A 14,556-nucleotide genomic window follows, 5' to 3' on the forward strand; every position below is an offset into this window, starting at 1 on the left:
CTCTTCAGCCTGTTCCTACTTTGACAGTATACACTTTTTTTCATAGGTCTGTTATTTTTTTCAAGTACTGGTGATATAATTTTCGACATGTTTGCCGTATGTCATTAGAAGATGTTAGCCATATGCCATTGGAAGTGAATATTTTCATGTGCCTCCTGCCTCTATAAGACAATTCGTGCTGCCCAGTATGAGTAATTCCATGTGACAATTTATTATCTTCCATGTTAAACTTCACCTACATGTTCAAAACCAATGTCATTTGTGTCTTGCTCATCCTATATACAATCATCATATACACAATTGGGATAGGCGTTCTGTAAATAACGACAACAAAGATGTATAGTAACAATGTTTTCTTCATTTATTCAATTCTCACAGATACAATTTGATTATTGAGATATAATTTGTTCTTGAGGTACGATTTCGATTCGGTATTATTCAATAAAAAGATTTTTTTTGCGTAATAACAAAAAAATTTCTCTGGTTGAAATATTTACAATTGTCAGGTATATAAATCTATGCTAAAAGTAACAGTGATGTGGTTGCTATACAACAATTATGAAGGATGGTTAACTATATATATACGTATATATATATATCCTGAATGGCTAGCGGCAAGTGAAACTTAAAAAATCTGTTTTATTTACATATTGTGCAAGGTAACTACATATATTTCCGACATACAGCTTTTCTTGTCGACACACATGCTGTGCAAATATTTTACAAGTACAATTTTTTACCGATCAGCGTGATGTGTAGATTTCCCTTACAAGATATATGTTTTTACAAGTGCACACAGCACACATTCCTCACACACATGCTTTCCATAAATAAATAAATATTTACATCACACATATACACACAAAATTACTTACACTATGATAAAAGGATCATATTATTCTGCAGTATCACCCAATCTCATTCTCGCCCTCTCATTCCGTCAGAGTCTTTTCACCTACGCTCTCTCAAAATACGAATAGTTTGAGTATGGGAGAATTTCATTCCTGTAATCACAAATGACCCTTTTATCGTCATGAGGCGACTATCGTCAAGAGGCGACAGGTCGACTTTAGATTGCAGCACAGTGTACGTGTTTTCCCGTAAAGGTAATATGTAGGGTCACCTTCATAGTGGGTCACAAGAACGAGGAGGCATTCCAAGTTGACATACACCACAAATGGGTAACGCTCCTGATGGTGAGTATTCTTAAACTTTACGAATATGTTTTCTTCAATAGGCATAACACGTGCCGGCCGAAGTTGCCGTGCGGTTAAGGGCGCTGCAGTCTGGAACCGCAAGACCGCTATGGTCACAGGTTCGAATCCTGCCTCGGGCATCGATGTTTGTGATGTCCTTAGGTTAGTTAGGTTTAACTAGTTCTAAGTTCTAGGGGACTAATGACTTCAGCAGTTGAGTCCCATAGTGCTCAGAGCCATTTGAACCAGTTTTTTGCATAACACGTACTGAATTATTTGAAGTGCAGTCTACTAGATAGTTTCCCAATAACTTTTCTGGGGAAAAGACATTGGGACACCTTAGTCCAATATGCTGCATATCCTTACATTTACTTAGTTGGGAGGCAAGGAGTCAGGTCCTTGATACAAACAAAATGATAATTGCCTTTCTCCTTAATTTCCTCAGCTAAGAATAACAAAGCGTTCACATGCACTTACACTTACTGACAAATTTTGAGAAATGGAGGGGTCGGACGACAGTATGTTTATCCTGCTTGTTCTGCTGTTCTGAATTTGAGGCACGGAGTACCAGAACATTGCTTCATGTTTATGGCCTGGAGAAATGCAAGTCAAATGAGCCAGATGCTGGAAGGAGGATGGCTCATGGACTCCAGAAAAAGGTTGGTGGAGACAGGGGCGGAGGCAGTGGCGACTGTGGCTGTGACTGCTGGTGCAGCAGCAGCTTCCTGTGCACTGACGAGGCTCATTGTACATGGTGCAGCATGCCACTCAGAACCTCTTCTACAGTTCTACCTTCACTGCCCTCGGTACTTGCGCCACTGTATACTACATGAACAATGGTTCTGAGAAAGAATAACGAGAAATAAATACACCATTCCAGACATCACCTGTTGCTGCAATTATGAAGGATGGTTAACTATACAGGGTGATTCAAAAAGAATACCACAACTTTAAAAATGTGTATTTAATGAAAGAAACATAATATAACCTTCTGTTATACATCATTACAAAGAGTATTTAAAAAGGTTTTTTTTTCACTCAAAAACAAGTTCAGAGATGGTCAATATGGCCCCATCCAGACACTCGAGCAATATCAACCCGATACTCCAACTCGTTCCACACTCTCTGTAGCATATCAGGCGTAACAGTTTGGATAGCTGTTGTTATTTCTCGTTTCAAATCATCAATGGTGGCTGGGAGAGGTGGCCGAAACACCATATCCTTAACATACTCCCATAAGAAAAAATCGCAGGGGGTAAGATCAGGGCTTCTTGGAGGCCAGCGATGAAGTGCTCTGTCACGGGCTGCCTGGCGGCCGATCCATCGCCTCGGGTAGTTGACGTTCAGGTTTCATAACTAACCTTTTTCGTAGGACTCTCCATACAGTTGATTGTGGAATTTGCAGCTCTCTGCTAGCTCTGTGAGTCGATTTTCCTGGGCTGCGAACAAATGCTTGCTGGATGCGTGCTACATTTTCATCACTCGTTCTCGGCCGTCCAGAACTTTTCCCTTTGCACAAACACCCATTCTCTGTAAACTGTTTATACCAACGTTTAATACACCACCTATCAGGAGGTTTAACACCATACTTCGTTCGAAATGCACGCTGAACAACTGTCGTCGATTCACTTCTGCTGTACTCAATAACACAAAAAGCTTTCTGTTGAGCGGTCGCCATCTTAGCATCAACTGACGCTGACGCCTAGTCAACAGCGCCTCAAGCGAACAAATGTACAACTAAATGAAACTTTATAGCTCCCTTAATTCGCCGACAGATAGTGCTTAGCTCTGCCTTTTGTCATCACAGAGTTTTAAATTCCTAAAGTTGTGGTATTCTTTTTGAATCACTCTGTATATATATATATATATATATATATATATATATATATATATATATATATATGGATTTTATATTCAGCAGAGTGAGTATATATATAAATTACCTATCTCTGTCAGGCTCTGTGCGGTATCCTTCAGGTCTTCTGGCATCTCCCCATTTCGACGTAGCTCCTTCTGCATCTCCTCTGCCAACTCAAGCATCTCCTTGCCCAAACCACTGTGGATCCATCGCTCGAGGTCTGCGAAATCACATGAAATATACAATGTAGATTTTCACGGCCGATATTGTCAGGGTTGAGATTTGTACATCGATCACGGCCTATCAGCCCGGAAGTCTTAAGTGAAGTCACGTGAAACAGCAAGATACTGATTTAATAAAAAAGTATACGCTCGAAAATCGAAGAAAAAATTTAATTAACAAATATGTACTTACTTGATAGCAGTGACGCATATGGCGCCACAACCTCTGCCCATTCCTGCTCCTACTCCTTGAAATCATCTACAACAATAACGAAGAATGTGCCTCAGACATCATATTATGTATATGATGAATTTTTTCAAGCAGACACGATAATATGTCTAACAGCTACACAGTACTATGATAAAGAAAATGTATCTGAAGCTGCTGCTGCTGTTCCTTCTCAGCTGCCAGCTGATCCACGATTTGGTGGATGTATGCTGAAACAAGTAGGAAAAAAAATTTACACCGAGATCTGAGCAAATGCTATGAAACCTGAACAAATACTACGAAACCTATGAAATCCGAACACACAATGATTTGATACTACTAAACCTTTCTACTAAAATATACTGCGAAATCTGAGCACGCAGTACTTTGATACTGTGACACCTTTTTACGAATGTATACTTCTAAATCTGAACACACAGTGACTTGATACTACAAAATATTTTTGCAAAAACATATGCTACAAAATCCGAGCTCACGCTATGAAACCTGAAGGGGACTGATCCATGAATAAAAGGGGAAACCTTGAAAAAATTGACAGTTTTCTAAACAGTATAACTCAAAGAATAATATTTACAAGGCCATACAATGCTTGCCATCTTTTAAAACATCTTTTGAGAACATTTTTATGGATGAACCACAGCTTTAGCTCTCACACGATTTTTTACTGTATTTTTTATTGCATGTGAAATAAACCATGCTAATTATTTATGTACATCATAGGCACACATTATTCAAAATACAAACTAAGTAGAAGGTTTATTTTTTTCTGTAAGTTCTTTACACTATTATCTTTAAAGCAGACTGTTGAAAAGATGGTGCTGACATAAACTGTGGTACTAAAAATATTTTAAATATGATTATCAAAAATTTTGGAAATGAATTCAGGTTTTTTTTCAAAAAAGCATTTTATTTTCAAAGCTAAGTCACAAGAGTAGTCTACTTTTTAGTGAAACATGTTTTAAGACGTTATACAAAATTTCAGCAAACTATCTTTGATAGTTTTTAGGCGAAGTGTACCAGAACACGAAATAATTTAACTTTCGCAAAATGCAAATTAAAGTTAAAACTTGCTTTTTCTATTAAACTTGCATGGCACTAATGCACCCCAGGTCCACATTCATCTTGTTTCATGTGCTGTTCTTCCACCCATCTCTTTTTCACACTTCTTCTTATTCTTGCTTCTTTGGTGGCTTCCAACACTGATTTTTCTGCTTCGACTGTCTCCTTCAGTCAATGGGTATTAGAGCTCTGTTCATATTTAGTCCACCAGGCACTCCCATCAGTTCCATAACGTTATGCCTTGACACTGAACCGTTATTGAAACATAGAACAGCATGTAGCACATCTATTTTCAAAATATTTAGTCCTAGTTGAACAGTTTTTGGTATCTATTCCCATATACAATTGTTGAAACTATGATTTGGATTTTGAGTCCTACCATGTAAACATTTTTTTTCAGGATGCTGCCACTACAACTGTCTGATGTAATTTGTCAGATAGCCTGATCCACTGAGACAGGCTGCTTGAAGTTGGAACACGTTCTGGTTTTGTCAGTCAGCGTCCAGAGACGCTAGAGCGACGTTGTGTTTACCGTGTATGTCACGCACAACGCGTGAACATTAATTTCTGTTTCAAGTTTCAAAAAATTGCTAATGAAACTAACGAAATGTTGAATTCTGCAACTCTAAAGATTTTTTACAAGTTTATGAGCCGTTTAATAGCGGAAATCAGTCGTAGAAGACAAAAGATGTTCGAGACGTCCATTAACCTCAAAAACAGAAGAAACCGTCCAAACAATGGTAAAAATTGTTCGTTCAAACATGCGAATAACTATTCGAGAGCGTACCGAAGAACGTAGCATCTCATACGGGTCCGTACAAAGCATTTTAACTGATAATTTATAAATGGGACGAGTGAGTGCAAAATTTGTTCCTAGACTTTTGAATGATGACCAGAAGAAAAACTGTGTGTCAATTTGCACCGACTTCAAGGATCGTCTTCGTTCGGATACAAACCGTGTCCAAAATCGTAAGTGGAGATGAAACTGGGATGAAAATCCAGAGTTCCCATTGGAAAACCAGCGAATCTCCTCGTCCTAAAAAGGCACGTCAGTCAGAATCGAATACATAAGTCATGTTCAGCGACTTTTTCAATGTTAAAGGCGTAATGCGATTAGAATTCGGTCCAAGGGGAAAAACTGTAGACACCGAAATTTATAAGTGCGTGCTACAACGTCTGAGAAATGGAGTGCGCAGAAAGAGACGAGAAAAACGGGCTTTTGGTTTCCTTCTTCATCACGAAAACGCACCGTGCCACACCTCGCTTTTGATTTGCGGATGTTAGGCCGAAAAAGTGTTCCTGTCTGTCCACAATCGCTTTATTCAGCAGATATGAGACCATGCGACTTCTGGATCTTTCCAAAAATTAAAACAGTACTGAGCTGAACGCCTTTTCAAAAGAAACAGCTTTCAAAACATATCCCAGACATGGATTCAACGTTGGTATAAGCGCATTTCGAGTCAAGGACAGCACTTTGAAGAAGAGTAAGTCAAATTTCATCAAGTTTATTACTGTTTCTGACAAAATTATTCACCGTATTTTTTTGGTCGCTCCTCGTATGTTACCTGTAGATGCGGCAGGGGCGTATTACATAAAGCAAGGGACACTAGTGGGGTACCTGAGGAGAACAACACTGATCAACGAGGCACAGTGGCTGACTGAGCGCTCATTCGAAGAGCATGCACTCTGGCTCGAATCACCTGTGCCATAACTCGTCGTAACGTGAGGCTATCTAACCAATAGCTCAGGCACACAAGCACGTCGCAAAGCCGTAAACTGTTGGTGCTGCATGTGTGCTTACGAGAGGATTGTTTATAACACCTGATGTTTCAGTGACAAGTCCTTGAGGCGCGCAGCTATTCATCAGCGCACTTCCGTTCTTCAGTTCGTGACAGGTTTCAGCAGCTTCTGAACTCATAAATAGCGTGCTTCATTGGCAGCGGCAAAAACGACGATGAGAGAATCTCCATGTGGCGCACGCAAGCCCTTGGGTTGGGTTGGTTTCTGTCTTTCCCGGCTCGTTGCTTCCACCTTTAACTTCCAAACCGTTGTTAGACACATTTCCCCTCAAGGTTTTGGGACAGATATTACGAACGTGCCGATTATTAGTGTAAGCATCTAGACACCAATTCAATCGACTTGACTTCCCGTGACGTGCAAGTGATGGCGCATTAGCTAATTTCACATCAGTGCTAGTATGTTGTTGTGACAAGACCCGATCCTTACATCTATAAAATAACATTTTTTGTGCCCCAGTTTGCGAAAACGTTTGAAAAACTTCCAGAAACATTTTGATACACTACTGGCCATTAAAATTGCTACACCACGAAGATGACGTGCTACAGACAGGAAGAAGATACTGTGATATGCAAATGATTAGCTTTTCAGAGCATTCACACAAGTTTGGCGCCGGTGGCGGCACCTACAACGTGCTCACATGGGGAAAGTTTCCAACCGATTTCTCATACACGAACAGCAGTAGATCGGCGTTGCCTAGTGAAACGTTGTTGTGATGCCTCGTGTAAGGAGGAGAAATGCGTACCATCACGTTTCCGACTTTGATAAAGGTCGGATTGTAGCCTATCGCGATTGCGGTTTATCGTATCGCGACATTGCTGCTCGCATTGGTCGAGATCCAATGACTGTTAGCAGAATATGAAATCGGTGCGTTCAGGAAGGTAATACGGAACGCTGTGCTGGATCCCAACGGCCTCGTATCACTAGTAGTCGAGATGACAGGCATCTTATCCGCATGGCTGTAATGGATCGTGCAGCCACGTCTCGATCCCTGAGTCAACAGATGGCGACGTTTGCAAGACAACAACCATCAGCACGAACATTTCGACGACGTTTTCAGCAGCATGGACTATCAGATTAGAGACCATGGTTGCGGTTACCCTTGACGCTTAATCACAGACAGGAGCACCTGCGACTCAACGACCAACCTGGGTTCACCAATAGCAAAACGTCATTTTTTCGAAAGAATCCAGGTTCTGTTTACAGCATCATGATGGTCGCATCCGTGTTTGGCGACATCGCGGTGAACGCACATTGCAAGCGTGTATTCGTTATCGCCATACTGGCGTATCATCCGGAGTGATGGTATGGGGTGCCATTGGTTACACGTCTCGGTCACCTCTTGTTCGCGTTGATGGCACTTTGAACAGTAGATGTTACTTTTCAGATGTGTTACGACCCATGTCTCTCCCCTTCATTCGATCCTTGCGAAACCCTACATTTCAGCAGGATAATGCACGACCGAAGGTTGCAGGTTCTGTACGGGCGTTTCTGCATACAGAAAACGTTCGACTGCTGCGCTGGCCAGCACATTCACCAGATCTCTCACCAATTGAAAACGTCTGGTCTATGGTGGACGAGCAACTGGCTCGTCGCAATACGCCAGTCACTACTCTTGATGAACTATGGTATCGTGTTGAAGCTGCATGGGCAGCTGTACCTGTAGACGCCATCCAAGCTCTGTTTGACTCAATGCCTAGGCGTATCAAGGCCGTTATTACCGGCAGAGGTGGTTATTCTGGGTGCTGACTTCTCAGGTTCTATGCACCCAAACTGCGTGAAAATGTAATCATATGTCAGTTCTGGTATAATATATTTGTCGAATGAATACCCGTTTATCATCTGCATTTCTTCTCGGTGTAGCAATTTTAATGGCCAGTAGTGTATGTTTAATAAAGGAGTAACGTGTTTTGTTCTCGCTTTTGCAGCTGTCCCTCCAAAAGTCGCTTGAGGATTCGTGTAGTGCCTGAATGGATACCTAGTAGTAGTAGTAGTAATAAGATCATGCTTGAAAAGAGAACATACGTATGTTTAATTTTTCACACTGAATAGCTTACAGAAAAAAAAACTTATTTCTTTACAAAGTACATAATTCTAAAAGTTTCCTTTGATAGTATTGTAAATGTTCTTCGTACTGTGTGTAGCTTGTAAGAATAAGAGGTGACTTTTCTGTTGAACATCATTAGTAGCAGCTGTTGATGCATCAAAATGTTAGAAATTATGCAAAATTATCATAAGCCTGGGCAAAATAGAAATACATCCTTTAGGGGCTAATGAAATAATTTGGTACAAAATACAATCTAAATTCATTGCTGTAAGTTTTGTTAAGTACACTACGGCCTTCTGTATCGATGTGACGTAACAGCTGCTGTACAGCGGCACCATAATGTTGAAGAGTACAAGATAAACTTCATTAAAGAATATTAAATGAGTATATTTATGGAGCCTTTGGCTAACGGTTTATAAGTATAGAGCCATACCGTCTTGGTACCGTTTGTAGTGACGTTAGACGTCTGGGTTCTTATATATTAAAAATGAAACAGCCCATCAGTATTTACCCCGAACCTAGACATATTGTTCTCTGTACCCCACTTTGTGCCAAAACACGACGACTGTGGTCACCTTAGTGCCAAAGCCATACAGCGCGTTGAAGAAACCAAAAAAGTCTGAATTATTAATAAAAATACGTAAAGATTTGTTGTACAATAATACATCATGCACACAGCTCATTTACTGGCACTACTGATCTAACTTACAGGTTAATGTACACTTGGCGATTACTGTAATTTGATGTTTGTACCTGGGTCGGCCGGGGTGGCCGAGCGGTTCCAGGCGCTACAGTCTGGAACCGCGCGACCGCTACGATTGTAGTTTCGAATCCTGCCACGGGCATGGATGTATCTGATGTCCTTAAGTTAGATTTAAGTAGTTCTAAGTTCTAGGGGACTGATGACCTCAGAAGTTAAGTCCCATAGTGCTCAGAGCCATCTGAACCATTTTTTGAACCTAAGTAAAATAGGGCTTTAAATAAGCCAAAACAAGTATTAATTTCTATTACACTCCTGGCCTATTTAGTTGATGTTTTGTTTACATCAAGACCGTGGATCTACTGTAACTTCAAAAGGCAGGACCTCCTTATCAGTGATATCAAAGCCATGCATCCCTCCTCCCCCCTCCCTTCTTTCCTCTCTCCCAATCCTATCCTACTCCCGTCACCCTTGCCTTCCAGCCAATCTCAGCGCAGTATTAACATGCAGTTACCAATCAGAATGTAGTTTCACTAATAATTAAGTAAGTAAAACGAATTTAAAATATCGAAGATGGTGGAATTAACCCAGTTGTACTTTGCACCAGCTCCCCCTCCCCAAGCTCCCGAATCAATCAGAACAATGCCCAAAAATGGCGTCGAGTTGCATTCTTTCCATGAAAGTCAATGATATTTACGTACGATATTAACCTTTTACCTCTTGGGATGGGTAGGCACTAAAAAAAATATAATAATAATAATAAAATAAAAGAAGAGAGAGAACAGAATGAGTCACTGTTTACAGAAATGAAATTTCAGATATCGGGTTAGGACACCACATAAGATAACAGAATGGCTCTCAAAATGGCTCTGAGTACTATGCGACTTAACTTATGAGGTCATCAGTCGCCTAGAACTTAGAACTAATTAAACCTAACTAACCTAAGGACATCACACACATCATTGCCCGAGGCAGGATTCGAACCTGCGACCGGAGCGGTCGCCCGGTTCCAGACTGTAGCGCCTAGAACCGCAAGGCCACTCCGGCCGGCAAAACAGAATGTGTCACCTTTCAAATAAAGAGAAAAATGTACCTTTCAAAATAATTGGAGCAGGTCGCTATTCAAAACATGAAACCGGTAATCCTTTAACGAAACAGAACAAGTCGCCATTTAACGAAATGGAATGCGTTAAACGAATACTTCAACATGAGTTACAAACATCAAATGGAGAAACATCAAAATAAATCGACAAAATTAATGATGACATGCAAAAAAAGGCACGAAGAAATACATTGGTAACTAAAGCAAACTGTTGTGGCATCACAGATGATTAATGGAAACCATGTGACACTATATTGTCTCTAAAATCCGCAACAAATAGACCAAAATTGTAACAGTTGCCCACTATTTTTTATTTGGATACAGATCAGCACGTAATAAAATTGTTACAGATTGCTTCGTACATCATTATCTTGCATGAAATCATAACAAACCGAACGAGAGTGATCAGTTAATAATGATGAACAGTGGACAATTACGGTCAGTTTATAGAATGAATGCCATTAACCCAAATGCACATACACATATCAAAGAAAGTTTTGCATCACCTCGGTTCCGAGAGTTCCGGAACCTGTACAGAAAATTGGAATAAAGATCGACATAAACGTCATTTCCGCCCTTTTTAGTGCTCATGGAAACCAAACATTACATGTTGTACCACCATACAGCGAGACCTTCAGAGGTGGCGGTCCAGATTGCTGTACACACCGACACCTCTATTACCCAGTAGCATGTCCCCTTGCATTGATGCATGCCTGTATGCATGCAGCCTACTGCGCACATCTTGTGACTGCACGAAAAGCATTATTAAACATGGTGGCGTTACTGTCAGGGTCCCTCAGAGCCATAATCCGTATGTAGCTTGTGGCGTAATATCCACAAGTTAATCAAGGCACTGTTGGTCCAGATTGTCCCATAACCAACGGCGATCCGGCGTAGATACCTCAGAGTGTTTGGTGGATCCCTTTGTTCAGAAACAGCCCTTTTCAGTCCATCCCCGGCATGTTCGATACGGTTCATGTCTGGAGAACATGCTGGCCACTCTAGTCGAGTGGTGTTATGGTGAAGGAAGTCATTCACAAGATGTGCATGATGGGGGCGCGAATTGTCGTCCATGAAGACGAATGCCTTGCCAGTATGCTGCCGATATGGTTGCACTATTGATCGGAGGATAGCATTCACGTATCGTACAGCCGTTACAGCTCCTTCCATGATCACGATCGGCGTACGTCTGCCCCCATAATGCCACCCCAAAACAGCAGGGAACCTCACCTTGCTGCACTCGCTCGACAGTGTGTCTAAAGCGTTCAGCCTGCCGGGTTGCCTCCAGACGATTGTCTGGTTGAAGGCATATGCGACACTAATCGGTGAAGAGAGAGTTATGCCAATCCTGAGCGGTCCATCGGCATGTTGTTGGGCCCATCTGTACCGCACTGCAGGGTGTCGTGGTTGCAAAGATGGACCTCGTCATGGGTGTTGGGAGTGAAGGTGCGCATCATGCAGCCTATTGCGCACATCTTGTGGCTGCACGAAAAGCATTATTCAACGTGGTGGCGTTGCTGTCAGGGTTCCTCCGAGCCATAATCCGTATGTAGCTGTCATCCACTGCAATAGTAGCTCTTGGGCAGCCTGAGCGGGGCATGTCATCGACAGTTCCTGTCTCTCTGTATCTCCTCCAAGTCCGAACAACATCGCTTTGATTCACTCCGGGACGCCTGGACACTTCCGTTGTCGTGAGCTCTTCCTGACACAAAGTAACAAAGCGGACGTGATCGAACCGCGGTATTGACCATCTAGGCATGGTTGAACTACAGACAACACGAGTCGTGTACCTCCTTCCTGGTAGAATGACTGGAAGTGATCGATTGTCGGACCCTCTCCGTCTAGTAGTAGCTGCTCATGCATAGTTGTTTATATCTTTATGCGGGTTTAGTAACATCTCTGAACCCTGAAAGGGACTGTGTCTGTGATACAATGTCCACAGTCGACGTCTATCTTCAGGAGCTCTGGGAACCGGGGTGATGAAAAACTTTTTTTGACTTGTTAATATTTATGCATTTATGTGATTTATAGACTACAGTAATTTTCAGATTACTATCTCCGACTCGTCTTAAACGTCATCTCACATATGTGTGATACCACAACATTAATAAAAAAAAAATATCCAGTAGCTGTCACTGACAGCACTGTGGACTCAACTTTTTGTTCCATATGAGGCGTGCTGCGAGGTCGGCAGGAAGGAAAGAGAGGAGGGTCGAGGCTGACGGTTCTTGCCATTGGTGTCGGTGGAGCGTACATGGTTATTGGGGAGCAATTGGCCAGTATTTACTGACCCACGGATTTCCTGGTGCGAGCATTGTGAGCCGGTGTTTACGGTGCAGGAGGGTGCAGCCGGCCGTAGACGCCAAGTACTGGCGAGGCTACACCTGTCCTACCTGGGCTAGTTGGCGTGGTCTCGAGATTCCTCGTGCAGAAGTCCGCGCGATTCGACGAAGCCTACGAATCATAACCCGGGGTGCCCTAGTCGATTGGAACGCACTCATCGCCGGCCGCGGTGGCCGAGCGGTTGTAGGTGCTTCATTCCGGAACCGCGTGACTGCTATGGTCGCAGGTTCGAATCCTGCCCCGGGCATGGATGTGTGTGATGTCCTTAGGTTAGTTAGGTTTTAGTAGTTCTAAGTTCTCGGCGACTGATGACCTCAGATGTTAAGTCCCATAGTGCTCAGAGCCATTTGAACCATTTTTGAACCAACGTTCTCATCCTATTTTGCCGGATTCAGGGTCAATGCCTCCTTGGATTTTTCAGTCGAGGACAGATCCACGTCCTGCCTCCTTCAGTTTATGGGTGAGTGTAATTTGTAATGTGCACCAGAAACTCATCGAGGTTGCCTGAAATTTGTTTGAAGCAGCTTGACACTTGCCTTCCGGTTGGTTTTCAACTCCAATTGCACTGCGTTCCCGCATTTTGCATTAAGGTAATTATTTGAAGGGGCCACTGGCATCTGCTCAACTTGCTTATGTGTCGAAATTGGCTTATCTGTTTAGTGCACGTTTTTGAAAAATTTCGGGTGCTCCAACAACATGCCGATTGTAAGTAAAGGTTCAAACTGTTGTTTTCCTGTAATTTTGATTGTAATGGCTTGCGGCCTGTGCTCAATTTTAAGTTTAGATTTCATCATGCCACTGTGTTTAATTTAAAGCGGTGGCTGTGACTTGGTTACTGGAGGCTGTAGTGTATGAGCGTTCTTATTCTATAGTGGAATAACGAGAATATTTTATTTGATACCCAACCACTTGTTTTACAAGCTAAATAACATTTCATTCTTGGTTACTTCTCTCTCTATACCCGCTTTAAGTCTGATTTCTTAAAGATCTGGGCCAAGAGCTGTAGTTTGTTTCACCGTTTCACTGTTTAAGACAGTTACACTAAATGTAATCACAACTGCGAGTATGGACAACTATCAACTGTAGAATCGAATGACGACAATGAAAATTTTTAGCGGACTGGGACTCGAACCCAGATTTCCCGCTTATCGCTAGCGGTCACCGTGCCGTTTGGCTATCCGTGGACGACTCAGGGCTAGACCCAAATTTCCATTCGTCGTCAGCTATGCATCTACAAGCTGTACACGTACATCCAGTTTTTGTATTCCAGGTGAGACATTTTACTTGAAAGTCGCTTTCCCGGTGTGGCGGATAAAAGTGATTTTCAGTGCCCGTGTTAGTCTGAATTACGATGCAAAGTTCATTTGGACATGCACGCAATCTTAATGTTATTGCCCTTGCTTTTAATTTCATCAAAAGTTGTTTCGACTTTTGTATATGCTGAGTCCTTCCCTCAGTCATTTCTTTTTCGACTTCTTCACATTTTTCATGTAACCATTTCGTCTTAGCTTCCCTTCAGTTACTGCCCGTACTTCTGTATATCCGAATTTCCCTTCACATTTTTGTACTTCCTCTTTCAACGATCAACTCCAGTATTTCTTCTGTTACCCACAGTGTTTCCGCAGTTACCTTCCTTGTATCTATGTTTTCTTTCCAACTTCTGTGAGTTCCCTGTTTAGGGAAGTCCACTTCTCTTCAGCTCAAATTCCTACTGAGCTATTCATTATCTCAGTGTCTATAGCCATAGAGAACTTTAAACATATCTCTTCATTTCTTAGTACTTCCGTATTCCACTTCTTTGCGCATTGATTCTTCCAGACCAGTCTCATGAAATTCAGCCTACTCTTCATCATTACTAAACTGCAATCTGAGTATATCTGCCCTGAGTACGGCTTACAATTCCCCCAACTACTTTGGGAATCTATGCCTGCCCATGATGTAATCTAACTCGAATCCTCCTGTATTTCCCGGCCTCCTCTTCGGATTATTGAGCAGAGTATTCGT

The 14,556-nt window shown here is 42.0% G+C and overlaps 1 long non-coding RNA gene across 1 annotated transcript; it reads right to left on the reverse strand.

The window, feature by feature from the left end:
• Nucleotides 1-487: 487 nt before the first annotated feature.
• LOC124613017 lies at nt 488-4,212 on the reverse strand. The gene is made up of 3 exons (XR_006979592.1): nt 3,469-4,212; nt 3,140-3,274; nt 488-2,038 (listed from the first exon to the last, which is right to left on the reverse strand). It is a non-coding gene; the product is annotated as an uncharacterized LOC124613017 (long non-coding RNA).
• Nucleotides 4,213-14,556: the final 10,344 nt, after the last annotated feature.

This window comes from Schistocerca americana, chromosome 4, assembly GCF_021461395.2.
Source record: "Schistocerca americana isolate TAMUIC-IGC-003095 chromosome 4, iqSchAmer2.1, whole genome shotgun sequence".
NCBI classification, from domain to species: Eukaryota; Metazoa; Arthropoda; class Insecta; order Orthoptera; family Acrididae; genus Schistocerca; species Schistocerca americana.